Source organism: Pogoniulus pusillus, chromosome 4 (assembly GCF_015220805.1).
Source record: "Pogoniulus pusillus isolate bPogPus1 chromosome 4, bPogPus1.pri, whole genome shotgun sequence".
NCBI lineage: Eukaryota > Metazoa > Chordata > Aves > Piciformes > Lybiidae > Pogoniulus > Pogoniulus pusillus.
Genome location: NC_087267.1, coordinates 15,945,023 through 15,960,280, shown reverse-complemented (window position 1 = coordinate 15,960,280; position 15,258 = coordinate 15,945,023). Strand labels below are relative to the sequence as shown.

Sequence of the window (15,258 nt, the reverse complement as noted above, 5' to 3'; positions counted from 1 at the left end):
GGCAGAATCACTGCCAGAAGCAGAGACATGATAAGCAGGAACAACGGCAGCAGCAAGCGAGCAAGTATGAATACAAGGGCAGAGCACGTTTTGTTACCTGCTCATCTTGTTTTATCAATACAGCCCAAGACTAACGGGCCTTTGGACACGGAATAGCCAATCAGAATGGCAGTTAACCAAACTTGACCATATTAAGTGAAGCCATAGGCTTACTTTACTCAAAATTGGAAAATTTGAGGCAGGCACAAGCCAAGGATATGTACCTTGTTCACCACAGAATGTAAACAGGAGCACAACAAGTCTGGGTGAGCCAGGTGTTGTGGAGGCAGGGAATTAATGTGGCCGAGTCAGGAATTTTATACAAAAATAGAGTTATTTTATTTTCCCAAAAGCCCAAACCCAAAACTATATACAGAAATTAATTTAGCTTTAATTACCAGATTCAGTTGCTTTGAGAAGATCTACAGGATGCCATCGATAATCTGACTGTTTTGGAATTCAGAAGTTGGAAAAGGCTTTTAGCTATTAAATTGTAGCATTTTCTTACTAATGAAGCTGAGCCAAAATAACTCACGATCAGGCTGACTTTGTCCTGTGGCCTCTCCCCCTCGCTCTCTTTCAGAAGCCGTAGAAGAGTCATTAAGAGGTATTCAGGTCTGCACAAAGGTGTTAATGGGTGAAGCAATCCTTTTGGAGCAGAGTGCCAGGCGAGGAGGGGGGAGTCTCAGGCAGGCATGAATGCTCAGGCAGGAATGAACCCCAAGGTTCATTCCCCCATAGGCGGGAAGCCCCCAATATTTATACCCTCTCTAGACAAAGAGCAGAGTTACCACTTCCTTAGGCGCGAAGGGCACAGCCAATCCCAGCCCGATTCCAGTGCAGGCACTGCCCAGGGCCCCTCGTGCCGGAGGGACCCCTTGCTCACCCCCTTCACGCCTGCAGGGCAAGGCGGGGTGAGGGTGGGGGAGGGGGCGGGAAACAGGAGGCTTTTCCTCTCCCATTCAAGCCACAGAGGGAGAGGAATTTAGGGGTATACAGGACTCCAGGACACCAAGGTCTTTAGATTCAGTGGCTCCAGGTTCTTTTCCTCTTTCCTGCAGTTGCTTCTCCCCACAACAGAAGGAGGGAGAGCAGAAAAAATGTTTGGGCAAGCCAGTACATGTTGAAGCCTATTTTGGCCTGTTTAAGCCTACCATGACAGTGTTGGACTGGATGATCTTTAGAGGTCTCTTCTGACCCCTAACATTCCATGATTCTATTATCCACGCTGCCTCACAGTTGCCGACAGCACTGATAATACAGGCAAGGTGTGAAAATGAAGGACAAGCTTATCATGACAGAGATGTCAGAGTGGAGGTGAACTGAGTAAGCGTATGTTGTGACAGCGTGGAGAGGGTGAAAGGAAGGCTTGTATTGGGTCGTATTACATTGACACTACATTATTAAAGAAAAAAACAACAACAAAAACCCCAACACCAATACCTCTACATTTAACTCCAGTAAATTAATAAGGAGTTTACGCAAGAAGTAAATTGATTTAAGTGTTGCGTGCAATTTCCAGCTATGCTTTTAAGAAGTTTTGCTGGCTATGGTTTCCATGACTGATTTTATCATTGTATAGTCGTGTTACCAGACACTGAAACTCCTCTGAATCTATCTGAGGTGGTTATTTCAAATGTGAAGCTGCTAAACATTGTTTAACATATCAGTTATGTCACAGTCTACTCCAAGTTTTCACAGAATGTACCTATTTATGTAAAAATAGACCAAAAGAGATGATTATTATAGATCAATAGAGATGAGTCCACACGGCCATCGTTCATGCTTCATAAAAATTCCACTTTACTTTTAAAACCAGGCACTAATTTTTTATGATGTAATATAATTGTGGGTCAGGAAGGATAAGTAACTAGTGCAATGCAGCAAAACCAGCTTCACAATACAAAGGGATTAATACAAAGGCCATTATTTAAATAAAAGCTAATAAAATCAAGCCTATGTACATTTTAAGAGCTAGATGAACCAGAACTTAAAATGTGGTAGGATAATAAAGTAAAGCTCATTAATTTGGCATAGTAAAAATACCTACAATCAAAAAGAGAATAACCACGAGCTTGCAATAGGAGAAAAGTGCTGAGCATTTAATCTTATTCTCCCTGAAGTCATAGTAGAAATTGAGAGCAACTTCAGCTGGAATCACAGCAGACTTGTGGAAAGCCAATCTATTCTCTTACTCTTTTCAGTAATGTCTGTTTGGCTGTGCTGTAGGGAAGTGGAAATGATGTAAAGGATGGCATTTCATGCTACCTACTCTCTGTTGTGAAAAGAAGAGAGAAAGAAGGGAGAAAAAAGGAAGAAGAGGTAACTGACTAATGCACAGTCATAGGAACCAGGTTGTTGTGAGCAAAAATTTATGGTTAGCCAGGGACATTTCTGCATATTCTCCATAAACTCATAATCAGGTAAAAAAAAACAAGGCATCATCAGAATATTCGATAGGACATTTCAATTGCCAGTGCAAGTTCAGGCGTTTAAGTAAATCTAGCTGAGTTACACTATAACATAAATGGCCTCATTAATCTGCATCTTCAACAGATTAAGCCATCCTTGCATTTTCTTTTGCTAGGTTTCCTACAGAAGAAAGTCTTGTGCATTTTGGAGCAACCTCTGATTTCAACAAAATCTGAGAGATAGGTAGCAGTCTCAAAGCTATTCAAGTACAATAAGAAAAGATGACTGGGAAGAAGAGAGAAAAGCCACAAGTGTGTCTCTCTGAAAAGCTGTCTCTTGAGATCACCCTTGCACAAAAATGAGAAAATTTCAAGTTTCCCATCAGAGAAGAAGCATCAATCAACCAAGAGGTAAAATCCATAGGAAATAAGACTTCGTGAGTTCAGAGCTCACAGAACTTGTTATTCTTCAGCTTGTTTAGCAACTTCAAATTTTAGACAATTCTTTTTCTTTGATACGTCACCCAAAGCTTAACAAGATGTTAGATCTCCTGCTTTTCATCTGTGGAAGGCTATAATGAAAACAAGAAAAAACAACTTTCTTTCTGTGTGTATATGCATATATAGGACAGGTGAGGAGGAAAGGGAGAGGGGGGGAAAAAAAAGGAATGAAAATGTTCTTTTCCAAGATTGGGTAGAGCAGAGTATTATCTATTCTGTGTTCTACCTCCTGACATCTTGTGGCAAAATCTCTCCATTACAGTGATGGCTCTGAATTTTTCACAAAGTCTCCCCCCATCCCTACCTCTACGGGCTTCGTTGACATTTGTGGGTGCTTAATGCCAGCGAAAACCAGGGCACTTGTGGATAAGGAGTTAATTCTGGTATCTGACAGAGAGCAGTAGATATGCCACAAAGCTTAAAGTGGGAGGAAAACAAAGATTTATGCAGCAGGTTTATCGCTTTAGCAGCAGAAGCAGCATCATCTCTCTGCATCCTAGCCTATGATTTCTGTACACAGCAGATACATCTGAGATACCTCTGAACTGCTTGGAAAAAGCAAGTTTTTGCATACTGAGCTCTAAGCAATGAGCCTGCTTCCAGCTGCTAAACCCTAGCACACCTGCCAAACACCACAGCTGCTATGGATGTGTACCCCCCAGCAACAAGTAAAAAAAGCTCATTTTGCTCTTTGTGAATACTGAGTTTCAGAGCCAAAAGTGCATGAATAATTGGTCCTAAGATATAGTTTTAGAATAAAATTATATAGGCCATTAAGCATTGGTCAGAATGAAAATGTCCAAACAATTTTGAAGACCACAAAACGTACATCCCCAAGGATGTAGGTCTCTCTCTGTTATTACTTATCTTACTTATTTGGGCTGGACTTCAGAAAATAAGTGTTGCCTGCATCCAGGAGCAAGCTAAGATTTTTACATTGTTTACCATGCCCCAAGGGTGAGAAAGAATGGAAATTTGGAGTTGCTTGCTATGTGAGGCAATTTGGCAGGTAGTGAAGTTCTCCAGGATGGCTGGAGTTGAGGCAACTGGTCCCTCAGGGCAAATGTGGGATGTCAGGCAGGGCATATATGGGGTGCAGGGAGTCAGGTGATATAATTTCTGTCCATGCATACATGGCTGTTTAGCATGGGTAATGAGATACTAATTTCACCTCAGTCAGGTGAGAGTGGACTTAGTTGCAACACCAGAGAAAAGCACAGAAACTCTTCTGAGCAGGACCACCAGGGCGCCACAGTGCTCTGCCATCATGCAGTCCAAGCCCTGAATAAGAAAAAGTTATTCTAAAGGACTGCTGACTACTTGCTTTGAATGAATTGGACAACCAGAGCCACAACAGCAGAAAAAAAACAAAGACACGTATGCTTTAGCACTTCCTACCAGGAGAAAAGGCTTGAGAAGAAAGGCAAAGTTCAGTCCAAGTTCTGAGTCCTGCAGATCCTGAGATCTAAGTGGCAGCAATCCTCCTTGGTATGTAGTTTTCTTTGGTATTAATTCAATGAGAAATGAATTACATTTAGACTGTTAACTGCTGTAATCCATTAGCTTCCCATCTGTAATCGCACTGAAAGGTAAAGCCACTCTAAGCAGGAAATGTAACTTTTTACATATACGGAGTGGATTTTTTTGATTCTACATTAATCAGAGGCATTTTTTTCATGCTGAATTAATAGCTGCTTGTCCTCAGCCAAGTCAGGATGCTCCCTGGTTCTCTTTTTAGTGTTTCCTTTGTTTGTTTTTTTTTTTTTTTTTTCCTTCATTTGTTAGGTTTTTATGGTTGTTGTTTTTAATATCTTCAAAGCTGCAGTACAAGAACATAAAAAATATATCATATTTGATTACTGGTTTAGTCTCTCCCTCACCCTGCTTCCCCCAAGTTTCCAGTGGTGTGGTCAGCAGGGGCAGGGAGGTCATTCTGCCCCTGTACTCTGCACTGGTTAGACCACACCTTGAGTACTGTGTTCAGTTCTGGGCCCCCCAGTTTACGAAGGACATTGAGGTGCTTGAGCGTGTCCAGAGAAGGGCGATGAGGCTGGTGAGAGGCCTTGAGCACAGCCCTACGAGGAGAGGCTGAGGCAGCTGGGATTGTTTAGCCTGGAGAAGAGGAGGCTCAGGGCTGACCTTATTGCTGTCTACAACTACCTGAGGGGTGGTTGTAGCCAGGAGGAGGTTGCTCTCTTCTCTCAGGTGGCCAGCACCAGAATGAGAGGACACAGCCTCAGGCTGCGCCAGTGGAGATTTAGGCTTGAGGTGAGGAGAAAGTTCTTCACTGAGAGAGTCATTGGACACTGGAATGGGCTGCCCAGGGAGGTGGTGGAGTCGCCGTCCCTGGAGCTGTTCAAGGCAGGATTGGACGTGGCACTTGGTGCCATGGTCTAGCCTTGAGCTCTGTGGTAAAGGGTTGGACTTGATGATCTGTGAGGTCTCTTCCAACCTTGATGATACTGTGATACTGTGATATTCTAACTAATAGGACTTATTCTGCTCTTAGAAAGATCTGCTTTTGTCCGTACTTGATATGCAGAAAGATGATACCAAAACACACCCTTTTTTGCATTACTATTAAACCACCATAACATACAAAGTCTGTAACAACCTTTAGGACATTTTTTACTGTTTTTTTATGCACATACACAAACCTAGTACATTCTTGAGAGCAATTTTCTTTTGTTTTTCCTTCCTTTATTAAAATATAGATGATTAAAATTCAGAGGAAGAAGGACTTAAAACCAGAAAAAAACACTGCAGGACAGAACAACTTATTCCTATTTAATGCACTGTACCCTTCACTAACTTATTTACTGAAATTTGGATGATATTTGAAAGGCTGTGTTGTGACCATAAAACAGGCATAGTATTATTTCCCTAGGCAAAAATAACTCCGGTAAGTTCACAGTGATGACTTCTTTTTTTTTTTTTCAGGAAACAACACATCTGACAACCCCCCTAATTTATCTCCCACCACGAGAGAACTTGAGTTACAGGGCTAATAAGCTTTGACACCTTTGTTACCAGAATTTGTGATGCCTGTTTTTAAAATGACACTACACAGATTAGAAAGTGCTACATCATGAGATAATAAATGGCACCATGAATCTCAACAGTGAAGTCTAATCTTTCTTGTAGATGAGTTCTCAAGTCTGCCAACATGCTACCTTCAGGAAAGAGGTTTCAGAAACAAAAAGCATTAGTTTTGTGAAATCAGCTTGGTCTTTACTTATCTTTGCTATGTTTAGTTTGCCTAACCTCCTGTTTTCACAAGGTCTCCTTCTCAAGAATATAATTTAATTATGTAAACATTATTAATTCACAAAAATAATTCAAGAAACAATTTTGGAAATAATTATATTTATGTTAAAATTAGATGAAGCTCTCATTAGGCAAGGAGGTCTGCTTTTGGTCTGCTCTTCTTTCTTTCTTTTGTTTTGTCTATAATGCAACCTTTAATGGAAAATTGAAAAAATAAATTAACATACATTTAAGCAAAGATGGAGTTCTTTGTAGAAGAACTTGCAAGAGCTGATGCTGTTTGATACACAGGGAAACAGGAACTACCATACTGCATAAAATAAAGACAAACAGAGGCAAAAATGAGTTCTATAGAATCATAGAATCCACCAGGTTGGAAGAGACCTCCAAGATCATCCACTCCAACCTATCCCCCAGCCCTATCCAGTCAACTAGACCATGGCACTAAGTGCCTCATCCAGTCTTTTCTTGAACACCTCCAGGGATGGTGCCTCCACCATCTCCCCAGGCAGCCCATTCCAATGGGAAATCACTCTCTCTGTGAAGAACTTCCTCCTAACATCCAGCCTATACTTTCCCCAGCACAACTTGAGACTGTGTCCCCTTGTTCTGTGGCTGCTTGCCTAGGAGAAGAGGCCAACCCCCACCTGGCTACAACCTCCTTCAGATAGTTGTAGACAGCAATGAGGTCCCCCCTGAGCCTCCTCTTCTCTAGGCTAAACAACCCCAGCTCCCTCAGTAACCCAAATTTAGGCTAGATGTATGTGAACACTTTTTTGTTTTCCTCCTTTTTTTTTTTTTTTTTTTTACTCTTCTCTCCCAATTTCTTTCTCTGGATGCCTGATTCAGTGATTTCCTAAATGCTAAACTGAAGAACACTGCCACAACTGGTACTTTTGGTTAAAGTTAGTAGCTTGGTGATGTACCAGGAGCAAAACTGTTGGCAGACATGAGTGAACTCATTAGTTCTTAGAGATAAAATCTACATATGTCTAACAAATCAGAAACCATATTTTTTTTCTATTTAGCATTTTTCTATTTAGGCATTACTTTGAGTAAAAACTGATGGTTTAAACCAAATTACACACCAGATCTACATATATGCAACTATTCAGGAACAAGACTTTATATTGCTGAGTTTTTTTTCTGCAGTGCACCTTGAAATGGAAATGCTGAAGTTGTTCTGATCATTGTATCTGTTATGAGTGCCAATGCTCATTTTCACATTTTATGCTTTTTAGTGTGTAGAAGAGCCCTATAAATGGATGCAAAGTAGGAAATTGTGACCCTAGCTTAAAATTAAACAAGTTGCAGGAATGAAGAGAGAATATCCACACAAGAATTGTGTTTTTTAACTGTATTGTGTTGTAAGGCCATAGTATTCAGCTAGCACTTTTTCAGTCAGAAAGGCATAGGCATAGCTAGTGTAGGACAAAGATTGCCAATCTAATATTTCCAGGAAATGGTAAATTCATTATACTGTCCATGTGCAAATGCACCTTTGCAGATGAGTCAGACTTACTAATTAAGCATCTGCAAAAGCAGCTGCACTGTACAGGTGCAATGGGTCACTTCAACTCTTCCCTGCAGTGTTAGCCATACTGTGGAAGCATGTAGAGAAGCTTCCTGAAAGCATGTCTTTCTGCAAGCTGTGACACAACTCATGTGTGGGTACTGCAGATTTGCTCAGATTTTCAGGTGTTGTGTAAAGGAATCTGAAACAATTGATCAGGCAGCAGCATTGCACTGCAAGTAATGATTACATTTTCCTAGACTTGCACAGACAAAATTCCTGTGTTTCAAAACATATAAGCTTTGCTATTGCTTTGTCTGCTGCTTTTCCCTCTGTTGTTTGCATGCAATTTGTCTGTATTGTTTTAGCTGAGTGATAATAGTTCTGTATCTTCAGAAGTGTTCACCTCATTTCTGTAACAGCAGGGCACCAATATGAAACTACCAAATATCCTCTGGTCTTGCAACACACAGTCAAATCGAGTGTAATAATATACACAGCTAATGGAGGTATACGTGCTCTTATAATTACAAGGTGTTTGTTATGTCTAAAGTGCAACACCTGCTGTAGTTGCATTTTAGTAGCTGTAATTATATTTTCGATGTGCTTTGACTGTTTTTAATCCAGGAACAGTACTTGTGATACAATGACCCATGAAACACAAAAAGTTACCCGTTCCAGTATGTATTTTAGATCTCTGGTCATTTTGCATTGATGGATCAGGAACATCCAATCCCTGTTGATCCCCAGTAGTTTGAGTCTACCTTATTGCACTGAAATTACTTTGCTGGTAACAGCAGGGTCTTGATTGTTTCAGTTCCCTCTGCATTATTTTAACAATCGGCAAATGCAGAAACACAGTTACAGACTAAGGAAACTGTGATGTTACTGCATGAGCATCCAAGTCAACAAGGTAAAGCCACATTTGTCTTTACAACCTGCAGCCTTGTAATTTGGCTGCAGTCTGCATCCAGATATGTACATGCATACTGCAGTGCTTGCTGAAACAGCAATTGTGACAGATGCACCAAAGGCTACTTTTAACTTGCCCTTTCTGTACCAGCCTCTTTGTATATCATTCTACAGCTGCATCACTGTGTGCATGAAGTATTTTCTTCACACACACCCCCCCCCCCCCCCCCCCCCCGCTCCCCTTTAAAAACAAAACAAAACAAAACAAAACTATAGCGTAGACCTTTAGGTCTGTATTTGCTTTGAAAAAAAATTATTCAAACATTCTGCTGATCATTACTCACATGTAGGAACTCTAGCGTGAACATTATCAAGGAAGTGTTTGACTTGCCTCTTCAGTTTCTCACAGAGCTGACTGTCAATATGGTAAAGCTGTGATGACAGGGAAGGACTCAAACCCCTACGTTCAGAAAACTTCTTTTTGTAATAGATGGTAGACACCAAGTACAGACAACAGACAATTCAGTGTATCAGTGCTTTTAAATGCTGCATGTATTCATCCACATTTAATCTAGGAGTAGGCAAGGATTCCAGGAGAAAACAGAATTTAACTCTGTTTGGTATTACTATAATGAACGAGGACCCTTTCTCACCTTTGGCTTCCTCCCATCTCTTCCACTTGGAACAACACAAACCACACTGAAATAAGCCAGCAAGCTACAGTTTTATTTATTCTCATCCATTAACATTTCACTCTAGTAACCAACAGCCGTGGCAGATCGCTGCGACCCACAACCTCTTTAAGCATAGGAGGAAGAGGCCCTCAGTATCCGACACGTACTGCGCTCCCCTGCCTTCCTGAACCAAGCCTACCATCCCACCTCCCAGGCACCTCTGGGGAAAGCCGAGGCCGCGGCTACTCCTCCGTCGAAGCCACAGTGCGTGACTCCCATCTCCCTCTGGAGGGAGACACAGTCCAGCTTTTGTGCGCGGCGGCTGCGCCGCCACCTCCCTCCTGCCCCTGCCCCCGCTCCAGCTGCCGCGGCCCAACTCCGCTGCCCCGGCGTAGCTTTTCGCGCCGGCCTGTTGGTTGGCTGGCTGGCTGGCTGGCTCGCTCGTTACCTCCCTCCCTCCCTGCCTGCCGCCCGTTTGCCACTGCGGGGGAAAGGAGGGCCCCGGGGAGCGGAGGCAGAGCCGCCCAGTGTCCGCAACGCAAATCTCCTCCTCGCCGCGGCCACGTGTGTTTGTGCGAAAACTTCGCACCCTTCGTCCTGCCGCTCAGGGAGGGGAGCGGAGAAGCGGGAGGGGCAGAGAGAGGGAGGGGAGAAGAGAGCTGAGGGGGCGGGTTAGGTGGGAGCCGGCCCAGCCCCGGTGTGCGTGAGGCTGCCAGCGGAGCCCCACTCTTTATTCAGGCAGAGCTGCTGTGGCGGGCACCTACTGCCTCGTAAAGAGGCTGAAGAGGAGAGCAGTGAGGAGCCAGATAAACCCTGGGGAGGAGAAAGGCGTCATTCCCTCCGCCCCGCGCAAGGTGCGCGTGGAGCTGCCTCTGCTCGTCCCGCCGCCCCTCCGCGGTGCGGCTGCTGCTGAAGGTGAAGCTCGCTCTCCTATTACTTTCTCCAGGGGGAGAAGGAGGCAGCGAGAGGGAGATACCGTGCTGTGTGCGAAAGGCAAACCAATCAGCGATGCTCTAACGGAGGGATTGCTGCAGGACGCGACGGCTTTTCTCCCTTTGCCGGCGGGGCTGAATCGGGACCGCGGGCAGCTGGCGAACGGGCTAGAGCCACACAGGGCTGCAGGACTTCGGCGCCCCTCGCTTTTCTCATAGCTAATACGTACTTAGTCCTCTTTTATTTTGATTGATACTCTGAAATCGCGTACAAGAAACACTTCAAATCTTGCCTCCCTTTCTACTTGCTTCATCCTTCCTCTGGCATCTCTTAGTCGGATTCCTGGTGTACTCCGAAAGAGGCAGGGGGCAGATTCGGACCCCGGCGGGACGGCTGCGTGCCCCAGCGCGGCCGAGCCAAGAGGAGCCGAGCCGAGGGGAGCCGCTCCATGCCCCCGGGCGCTCGCGGGGCGCTTGCCAGCGATGCCTGGGCGGTGAGGCCGGAGCTCCCCCGCGACGGGAGGCGGCCGATCGCTAGGTGTTCCCCGCAGGAAGCAGAGCTGCAGGTAGGTGCTTGGAGCGCTCTGACGGGCTTGGGTTTGCGTGTTCGTCTGGGCGCTGGTGGGGGGTGGATGGGAGATGCCCTCCGCGGCTGGCGGAGACCCGCGGAGCGGCGGGCAGAGAGCGGCCGCAGCTGCGCCAGGCGCAGAGTGTGTGAGGGAGGCTGCTGGGTGCTGCCTGTTTCCCGCTTCCCGAAAGTTGTAAAAAGCCGTGTGTGATGGGCAGGAGCTTTCGCCGCCTTTCGTGCCACAGCCCCGTGCCGGGAGATCGGCAAGGCTTTTTAAAATGTATTTTTAATTTTTTTCTTGGAATTGTAAGTGATTTTATTAAAAGGAACGCTTTAGGGGAAGCCGCTCCTTTTTAATCCTATCTACTGGTATAGGAGCAGTGGCCGCTAACTCGTAGCACCTGCAGGCATTTGGGGCTTTACTCTTCTGTGGAGCCCGGACGCTTTATCGGCGCCTCCAAAGAGCGGCTAAAAGAGCGAGGAGTCCCTTTGCGAATCCTTTAAAAAGTAGAACTGTAAAGGGACGGTGGTGGTTTCAGTTCTTTTTGTGTGTAACATTCCCCAGGTTGCGGTGTATATAGTATGAAACATATCCACGTTGCTTTCTCGGCATTTCGGTGAGCGCATGTAGTAGTAAAATCTGTTGCAGGTTCTGTGTGTCACAGTGAGAAGACTTTTCCCTTTTCCCACCCCATTCAGAGCTTTGTAAGGGAAAGTTTTAAAATAGCCTGTTACCGTGGAGTCGTAGGACCGGACCCTAGGTTCTCTATGCAGATAATTGCGAGCAATAGCTTGCACTACCTTGCTAGAAGTTGCCATGCGTGTGTGTTCTGTGTGCGTCAGGTGTACGGAGACTTAAAGTAATTGCTTGGAGCATTTCAAATTACATGTGTAGTTAAGCTTGTCTCTTTCCAGCTTCTGTTTGGAGATCATCAGTATTTTTTTAAGGACACTAAGCAAGTACTTCACTTCTATCACACACCCCTCCCCAGTAGACACTGGCTCAGTGTTTAAAGAACTGTGCTTTGATTCACGTAGAACTGTCAATTTAAATAATAAACATACTCAACCCCTATCCCTGAAAGCCCTGTAAAGTGTTCAGGGTCTTAGGGTCTTTGCACAGCAGTGGATACATTTAAATTACTATTGACTAAACGATAATTGTTATCTGGTCTCTGTTTCAGACATTAGCATTCAGACTGCCTTGTATTTAACACTTTAAAGCTACTTGTGGGTTTATCTGAGTAAAGTCAAGTAGATAAGAGTCTTTTCTGCAGGGTAGGATGAACTCTGGAAAAATAGTTCAGTAGTACCAGGAATATAGCTTAGGAAAAGTTGGGAAAGAGCATACTAAGGGGTTTTTATCAAGGTGGCAAAGGTTACATTTTTGTATCATTTTTTTCAGAGTACTTGGGCTTGTCATTTCATACTGATGCCCAAATTGTTTTGTGAGTGCACAGTTGACAGTAGTAAAGTAATTAAGATATGTTTGTTAACATTTCTGAGAGCTGATACTGCTGAGGAAATACCGAAAGCTATGTGTTTTTTTTTTTTTTGTTTGTTTGTTTTATAATCTCATGGTGTCCAAAACTACATCACTGTTATTCTTATAAATGTGAACTACCTAAGTGCCATAATTTTGGTGGAAAACTTTGCTCAGTTGATAGCAAATCAGGATTACTATTCATGGTTCCACATGTTGTTTGAGCATAAGGAGGGGTTTCAGAAATGTGTTGTTAATTTTAGATATGCTGCTGGTAGTGGATGACTTTGAGATGAAACCTTGATTTCCATCATGCTGTGACCATTGGTGTCTTTTGTCATACTGGTCATATGGGGAACCTCATTACATGTCTGTTTTTATGATATGAAAGATGTCAGCTTTATGTGTAGATGCTTGTAGTGCACTTGATAATTTTAGTGGAGAACACCTGAAAAATGTTTTATGCATGGAAGTACATAGATGTATGTGTAGTTGGATATTGGTGATATCTTTACTGGCAGGTTGCAAAGTGACAATTCATTGAACTCTGTCTAGATTTACATAAAGGAAACAATATTTTACGTTGAATTGTGGTGACATGAGAGGCATGTAAGAGCAAAGAACTTTCATCACAGGTGATGACAGACTTGATAAATGACTTCTTTACAAATGCAGACTGTGTTATTGGTGAGCAAAACATACCATGGAAGTGTTATAAGAGCATCTCTGAGCATCTTCACACTTAAGTTTGTTGCTGGCTGCGTTGCTGCTTATCAACCTGTGTGAAGTCTAAATAGTGTATTAGAAATATGTTGCATGGTTTACTTATAAGTAGTGGAGCAATGATAACTGTCATAGTAAAGGAAAGCACTGACTTTGGATGGTAGAAGAACACAATATCTAACACTCTACTAAAAAATGTAATCACCATTTTGAAAAATTATTCTGAATGATACAGCTGTCAGTGAGCAAACAGTTCTGTGTCTCTGTTTTAACTTATGCATCATTTTATTAGCAATGCTTCATTAAGTCACCTTATTCTGCAGCTGTTTGTTCACTGAAAATTAGAATAAACATCAGGAAGTTTATGCAGCAAAGCAGTATTATTTCCTTTAAGTACTGAAAGTTCAAACAAACAAAAAAATTCCTTTAACATTAGTGTTCCAGAAACGCTGAGTATGTCTTATTTTTGTGATATATGGATGACATTTACTGATGTAATTCATCAATGTATTTATTAGCCAAACGCCATCAAACAAAATAAATAAAGATTGCATGATGATGCAGAGGCTAAAGCAAGAGAAGACACTGCAAATCTAATTAACTGATGTTCTGTCTCTTATTTACAGTCTATATTTAAACATCTCATTTAAATGTCTTTCATTGATTTTCTGCTACAGCTCCAGATAACTCAGGTAGTAGTAGCTTTTCATTTGAAAGTGCATTTTCTATTTACTTTCTGAGATGCTGAATTTTAAAGGCATTTAGGCAAAATTTTTGTTTGGATAAATTTAGCAGAAGGTTTCTATTCCAGCGGAGCTGAAGACTGACCTGTCCCAGTTCATGACCATTTTCATGTGTTAAGAGGGGCGTCCTCAGCTGATACAGACTTGCATTGCTCCGTTGGAGTGTTTGAAGCATTGACATTTGAAACCAGCTGGAGATTTGCTCTATTATCCTTAGATCACTGATTTTAAATGTGCACTTTAAAAGGATCTTGCTTGTCTGTTGTGTTTTTTTTTTTTTCTTTTAGGATGAGAAAACGTTTACATAGCATACTGAGCTTCACAGAATCTACTGCAAGTACACATCTTTGCACTTGAAGTGCAAACACTTTCTAAAAACAGGGGCCCACTCTTGGAGTTGTTTCAACAGGAAATTTGGCCAAGTGTTTGGGTTTTGTATACTGCTAATACATACTTCCAAACACTCCTCCTCATAACTCTGTTTAGGTTTATAGACCTCATCAGAATGAATGTTGAAACGTCAACTGTAAGATAACTGATTTATCCTTTTGCTCATGGTAGAACTTGGGAAAATATTGAGTGTTGTGCTTTTTTTCTCTGTATGTCCTCACCAGCCCTTCTCACCTATTATAGATAGTTATTTATCAAATGATGAGACAAAATTATAATGGCCCCTTAATTTTCCTACTGCTGGTGAAGAATCGTCACATTTTTAGGATAAACAATTCCAGGCATTTTAATAGACCTTGTTTCATTCAGTGTGTTTTGAAAAGTGCTTTGGAAATAGAAGGGATCAAAATAGACACTGTGCTTTACAGTACTGGTTATGGCAGGACACCACATATGTAAAATGGGACAAAGTCACTAAAAAAAGCTTTCTTAGTTTTGTCTTCTGATTGGATGAATCAGGACACTGATTTGTAGAGTACATTGTGCCTGTAGCCATTGCTTGAAGCAGCATCAGAAAATGCTTTGTATGGATTTGATCCTTCCTCTTTCTGGGAGTAAGAACTTACAAGAGTGGCTCCTATATCGTTTGCATTATAAAAGGATTACTTGTGTAATTGTACCTGTAAAAAGTGGGAAATTGCTTCTTTTTCCTCATTTAAAGCTTAGCAAACCTCATAATCTCTACTATGCTAATAGCTTACATTTCCCAGTAACCTCATTTCACAACTTCATGATCTCGTAATATAAAACTTGAACAGGAAGGCGTTGCGTACAGCTGCCTCTACTATGTGTATCTCTTTAACAGTGCTAAGGGGGGAAGCCTTAGTACAGTGCAGCCCAGAGGTGATAGCACACAGGGGGTTTTCAAACTCATGGGCGTTTGGTAATTTTCTGTGCTTGAATTACAAATTGGAACTAAGGCTGCATAAGGTGCTTTAGATTGCCAGACATCGACAGTAAATAGATGTGCAAGTACAGTTCAAGAAACCTATTTTACTGTATAAATAGCAAAATAATAAGTAATGGGCTGGTAAAGTGTGAA

At 42.5% G+C, this 15,258-nt stretch overlaps 1 protein-coding gene across 3 annotated transcripts in view; it reads left to right on the top strand.

Moving 5' to 3' along the window:
* The first annotated feature begins 9,946 nt into the window (after positions 1-9,946).
* Positions 9,947-15,258, top strand: part of TAFA2 (TAFA chemokine like family member 2) — a 237,805-nt gene continuing 232,493 nt past the window's right edge. Inside the window, exon 1 of one of the 3 annotated variants that reach the window (XR_010302066.1) lies at positions 9,947-10,815. The gene's annotated coding sequence lies outside the window, so the exon portion shown is untranslated. The remainder of the gene's footprint in view (positions 10,816-15,258) is intronic. The other 2 variants (XM_064142241.1, XR_010302068.1) reach the window with 2 other exon arrangements.